The 6568-nt window shown below is 32.0% G+C and overlaps 1 pseudogene; it reads right to left on the bottom strand.

Moving 5' to 3' along the window:
* Positions 1-395: 395 nt before the first annotated feature.
* Positions 396-1250, bottom strand: LOC113455868 (annotated as a pseudogene).
* Positions 1251-6568: the final 5318 nt, after the last annotated feature.

The following is a 6568-nucleotide window of genomic DNA, read 5'->3' as shown; positions in this document are numbered from 1 at the left end:
AGCCACAAAAGACTCAGATTCAATCTGGTGGCTTAATGGGGCATGGGGGTAGTAGAGATTTATGTCACAAACTTTGATACTTGATTTTATAATGGGACAATAAAGGTTGAAGTAGCAAATGTAAGTTACCTGTAATTTGTTATTAACCTTAAGTTCCACTTGAGATAATCAAAATCATAATTTAAAAGATTATTACCATTTTATATACAGTTATTTTCAACTTAAGATCAATGAAATTTGTAAACACAGACATTTTAACAACCATTCTATGTAACTTCCATGAATTTGAGAACGTTTATAGTCCATAGAAAAACGACAAATGTGATTAGTTTAGTAACCTATAAATTAATAATCTAACCATGTAAAATCATAAAATATATACTGAAATTCATATGCTAGTATTGTAATCTCTTCAAAGCATTTCTAATCTCTTTGTTTCTTAAAGTGTAAATGGCAGGGCTCAGAAGAGGTATGATGACAGCATAAAACACTGCAAGAAACTTGTCTACTTGGGTCCTGCTGACTGGCCACAAGTAGATGATAGTGCAGGGCTCCCCAAAATAATATGATCACAGTGATAAGAACAGTGCAAGCATAGAGAGCCTTGTATTCTCCATCCTTATATGAAGGCAGACAGTAATCAGAATAAGAGAATCAGAGATCAGCAACAGAATGAATCGTATGTTTGCTGGCACCCCAGTGTCAACATTTATCAAAATTTCTAGGACATAGATGTCCATGCTAGCTAATTTGATGACAAATGGAATGGACAGAAAAAACTGTCCAATTCCTGGGATCCAAAAAGGGCAGTTTTACAATTATAACAATTTACAATTATAACTAGTAGGCTTATTACTGGATACATATCATTGGCACAAAGCCAATGATCCAATGATGGCATCACTAATTCAATGCACATATGTCTGCACATGATGCTGGAGTAATGGATTGGCTTACAGATGACCCCATAACGGTCACAGGACATTGACACAAGCAGGACCATTTCGCCCTTTCCAAAGAAGTGTCTAAAGAAAATCTGACCTGTGCACCCTTCAAAGGAGATAGTCTTTTGTCTTTGAGGAAGTCTGTGATCATCTTATATGTAGTAACTGAGAAAAAACGAAAGTCAATGAATAAGAAATTGGCAAACAGGAAATACATAGGGGAATGGAGATGAAGGTCAATGATTATAATGAATACAATAAATATTTTGGCGAAATGGTGATTAAATAAAGTAAAGAAAATATCATTAAGAACAAAGTCTAGAGCTCCCAAGAGTCACAAACCCAAGAATAATAAATTCAGATACCTCAGACTGGTTTAGTTCTTCAATTTAGTTCAGTTCTAAATTAATCTAATGTAAACTATACAGGACTAGATCCTGTAAATATCAGAGGATTGTATTAAACGAATTTCTCTAACTCTTCTGATGGCAGTGACTGATCATTGATACTTGCATATACAATTCCCTATAAGAGTCATACATTGTGTGTCCTAGAATCCTTACTCTCATTTATTTATACAGATTATTTCTTGTATATGAGTATAGAAATAAATGTATGCTAATGCTAATGACCATTGACAAAATGGCATATTGTTCTTAAATACAACTAAAACATAATTATGTAAATTGTAGAACTATTTTAGGAAAATATAGATTTTACATGTTCAAGGTAGATTTTTGACATAGTTGTTGCAAGATGAAACAGAATGGAAAACAACCATGCTTTGTAAAGTTGTGATAAAATTATATGTAAAACAATAAGAAAATCTTAAGAGAAAAGTAACAGACTCAGGTAAAGTCAAAAATAGATATGAAACTGAGCATTTAAACATGATAAAATATTCTTAATCTTCTTTCTAGAATTTATCATATCCTATATGTGTCATATTATTATTAAGTAAACAGGTATGAATGGTGATAGAGACTCCAAATGAGAAACCCTAATCAATTTGATACTGTATATGTGAAAAAATGTGAATTTTTGAAAAAGAATATTTGGTAGTTACATGATAGGAAAATAAAGTTCTATATAAATTTAAAATACTAGAATAGCTCTTTTTTAATTTTAATAATTATATGATTAATGAATGTATGAATAAGTAATTAGGTAAAAATTAGAAGTAGTAGTACTAGTTTATAAAACTGTCAACATTGTTTCACAATGACAACAGTTAATTGCATATGAAAGTTGAAAAGTAAGATATTTAGCTACCTGTGATAAAGTTATGACTATTGGGAAGAAATGTTCTCTGATTATGAATTTCAAAGGTTCTGGACTCTGTACAAAAATGTTGAAAAACATAAAGGATATGTAATTACAGTGTATCAGGAAGCCTAGTGTTCAGAAAGCTCATTTGGGAGTTGGAGAGATGGCTTAGTAGTTAAAAGGTCCAGAAAAGAGGACCTGAGTTAAACTTTCAGAACCCACATGACAGCTTATAATCATTTAGCCAAATGTGATTTAGACAGAGAATACACAATTTAACACTAAATTTCTATTGAAAAGAAAATAGCCTCCTAGAAACTGAAATCTGAAAGTCATTATAGAGTTAAATGCAAACAAGAATGGGGTAAAAACCAGGGGCTGAACAGGTTTCAAGTTACTTCCAAGTGAGTAGACGCTGAGTATCTGAAGCTGCAGCAACCTATCTCGGTTCCAGTGTACAATGTCTCCATCATTTCTATGTGTTTGTAATTTTTTTACATATTTTCATACTCCTTAGACTGAAAAATTATAACTTTTAAAAGAGGTGTATGTCGCCTATGTTCACCAATGGAAGGTATTTTTGGCCATTCAGGGTAAATGATATATACAAGTTCATTAGGTTCCTTATAGTTGACTTTCAAGCATGTCCGATATAGTAAAGGTAAATCTTTACTCCAAAAGAACACATTTCTAAGCACTAAAGCCATAAAATCTAGCTTGACAAAAAGAATCAAACCAGGAACATCCAAATAAATATGCCTTCTTAGAACATATTCATATTCTAAACCATTCACATTAGCTGTTATTTAGGTTTCAAAGAGTAAATTTGAAATAAGAAACATTATATTGTATATAATACATATTGCTTAGCATTTGTGACTATCAATGTGAAGTATTAGTTTTGTTTACACGTTGTTTGTTTTCTGAAAGTTTTGTAGTATTTAGCCACACTAGCATTAACAAATGAATAAAGACCATTTGCCTGAATTCTTCACTAGAAACAAGCAATCTAACTTAATTATTTGAAGATGAATTGTAGACTTATCTAGTCACTTAATAAAACTATTATATAATTATATCAAAATTTTAACACAGAAATTATATATATCTATATAAGATGAGAAAAATTTAAATGGGCATACATTTTTATTTACATACTATAGCAATGATACAAAAGAAAAATGGACTCTCATGAAGCAACTGTAGTTGAATATTAGCTAAGATTACCTTGATAATCTTTGTCTATATTTGAAAGGTATAGTTACATATAGAATAAAAATGTTAAGCAATATTGATGACTTTAAAGGACAACAGTAATTGCATTAATTTATTGATATCAAATGTTCCAAACAATATTTCTTGAATATTTTTGTAGTTGAACTGGCTGTCATAACATCAGAAGACATAAACCCAACTCACAAAGACAAACTTTGCCTCATAAGTGAGGTCTGAGCTTATGTACAATAACATGAAAGCAAACGGGTACAATATGGGATGTATGATGTGAAATTGGGAAAGTGTGAATGGGAAGTGGATAACAGAGCTTAATAGAGGTGTTTAATATTATAAGATATGTAAATATATAACATTTTCATAATTTAATCCATTGTTTTATGCAATTAATATGTTAACATAAATAATTTAAATGACACTCAATGATTTTCTTAGTAGCTCATGGTTTTCAATAAAATTGGTAGAAATGATATATAAATTGTGCTGTGTAATAAAATATCAAGTGTTGTTTTTCTTTAAAAAAATTATTCTTTGCTTTCCTTTACCTCCTCATCAAATATTTACTAAAACAACTAGTATTTCTTTGATGCAATGGGATTTTTATGTACAATTCCCATGATAAATGATCTGGAGACTTAGGTCACCAACCACCAGTTGGTCACCAAATGCTTTTGCCAGGTTGTATGTAGTTAGAGCATTGGTAAGCAGTATTAAGCAGACAGTATCCAAGACAAAGACACTTCCTAAAAGATAGTGGAAATACTGCTTCTAGTATTTGAGGACACCTGGTAAGTAGACATCAATACCATACTGCATTAGCAGTAACTTTCCTAGTACAGCTAATGCACAGCATCTCTGTAACACGCAGAGTGCCCCATCTTCAAGGCTATTTTTCTTTTAGTTATACTTATTGGGCATTCATTCATGTTTGTTTCTCAAAACAAATCTATTTCTTCTGCCTTTACAAATCTCTCCTTTTCTCCCCATTCTGATTGGCAAAACAGTAAGATTATGACTAGTGATGGATACAGAGAACTATTTCATTGTTAACTGTGTGTGTTGATCTCATTGTGATATTTATATGCAAGTGGTATTGTATTTTCAAAAAGACCTTACTTGGCAACATGTTGACAATATCATGAGTGTTTATATTCTGAATAAATGATGACTATATTTTTATACTTATGAGTACAATATCATCAGTGAGAATATGTAAAAAGACCTGGAACTATAAACAAGGAAGATAAGAAATAAACCATTTTATGAAAACTCTGTTACAGCTTCTTTTTTTAAACTTAAACCATGGGTTTTAATCATCCATACAGTGAAACATACTGGATATGTATATGTTTTGTATTTCAGAATAGTAATATTTTAAATTTGTAGGTAGCATTTAATTCCTTTAGAATTTTGATTATAGGTCCTTTACAAAAGGCATCTCCTCCAGCTGAGCACAGTATTTGTTCTAGTGTCCCTGTACAGTGCTGCTCTATTTCATCTGGTATTTACAATATAAATTCTCCACCTGTGCCCCTATAGCAGGGGCTCCCTGCCTCACCACCTCATTGTTTCCCTTTGGTTGTGGTACTTATGAGATATTTATAAAGAACAGTGTGTCCAGCCTGACTGCCTCAAGTTGCTCTGAGCAGGTCATTTTTATTTTAATTTATTGTTTTAATTTCATTCCTAGAGCATCTCAATGCAAGGAGCCGGGTATGAAGTGAGTGATGACATGAAAATGACCGTAATAAAGAGGCTGGAGGAGAGCTTGCTCATGTCTGTAAAGTGGGGAATTCAGATATAAGATATTCAGTTACCCTTTGCTTTGTAACATGCTGACTCACTGAATCTTGATCTTACTGTTTCAGGTAAACTGGAGGTTGGTACCCCCAGGACGTCTGTTCCCTTCACTGATATGAAGCACTTGGTTTTTAAACAGGTGCTAAGTATCTGAACTTAGGTCCTTATGCATACACAGCAAACACCTTACTCAGTGAGTCATCCCAGCAGTCCTTTTTCTGTTTTATATGTAAATGATCAATTGAGGTCAACTAACGTTAATGATAGAAAGCAAATATGGCTTGCATGTTTTATTTGTTACATGTTGGTATGAATAATCCATCCACTCCCTAACACCATATATTTCTTCACTGTTCTAGGACAAATTACATGATGTCCTTTCTATATTTGTATGTGACCATTTGAAAGAATTAATTAAAATAAAGCTACTGCGTATAAAAGTTCAGAAACTTATTATTGGTGTCAGAATAAAGTTCTAAACATAGAACTAAAATTATGTCTGCCTTGTCCTCCATTCTGATCTATTAGTTGAACAGATGAATGAGTTAAGGAAATTTCAAATTACTTTCTAATGACTATAAAATTGTATGTATTTAATTTTTCAGAAATATTATTAATTATTTAATTGCTTATTGCTTTTAAGTGTTATGTGACTTAAAATTCATCAAGACTCTCAGATGGAGAGGTAAGCAGTGTAACTGATGCTGATTAGAAACAGCAGAACATGAAAGAAAACAATGCAATCACTTTACATTTTTGATGAGGGAAAATGAAGAAAGGAAACCAAAAGCATCATCAACAGGTAGAACAAATGAAGCGCTGAAATTGCTTGATAGTAAAAACTGTGAACCTGTATAATATATGTCAAGAGCAGAAGTCTGTGGTGTGACTATTTTTTTTTTTGGTCTGGGAAAATGGTAATAATACAAATTAATAGATTTGGTTAGCCTCCGTGATTATAAGTTCAGGTTTTACAGATTGACTTGAAGCCCTAGGAAGTCTTCTTTACACATATGACATATTTACCTTTGGACATAGGACTCTTGATTCAAAATTAAAACTAAAGGTAAATAATTTAATAGTAAGATACTAATTAAACTGAGTATCATAGTGCTGAAAGAAACAAAACAGGAGAAGTCTAAGATGAGTGAGTCCTGCCAAATATTAAAGGTTGATATAGGAGAAACTATCACTTTATAAAAATAAAAGCATGGAGAAAGGTTGCAGGCAATTTTTCAGAAACTGGTTTAGAAAAATGCCAGACTGAATGTAGTTGCAGTCATCAGAAGGCCTTGTTTGCAGTGAATCCTAAAGAGCAGAGTTCA

The sequence above is a fragment of the Microtus ochrogaster genome, unplaced genomic scaffold (assembly GCF_000317375.1).
Source record: "Microtus ochrogaster isolate Prairie Vole_2 unplaced genomic scaffold, MicOch1.0 UNK221, whole genome shotgun sequence".
NCBI lineage: Eukaryota > Metazoa > Chordata > Mammalia > Rodentia > Cricetidae > Microtus > Microtus ochrogaster.
The sequence above is the reverse complement of the archived record's forward strand: the minus strand, read 5'-3'. Positions and strand labels throughout refer to the sequence as shown.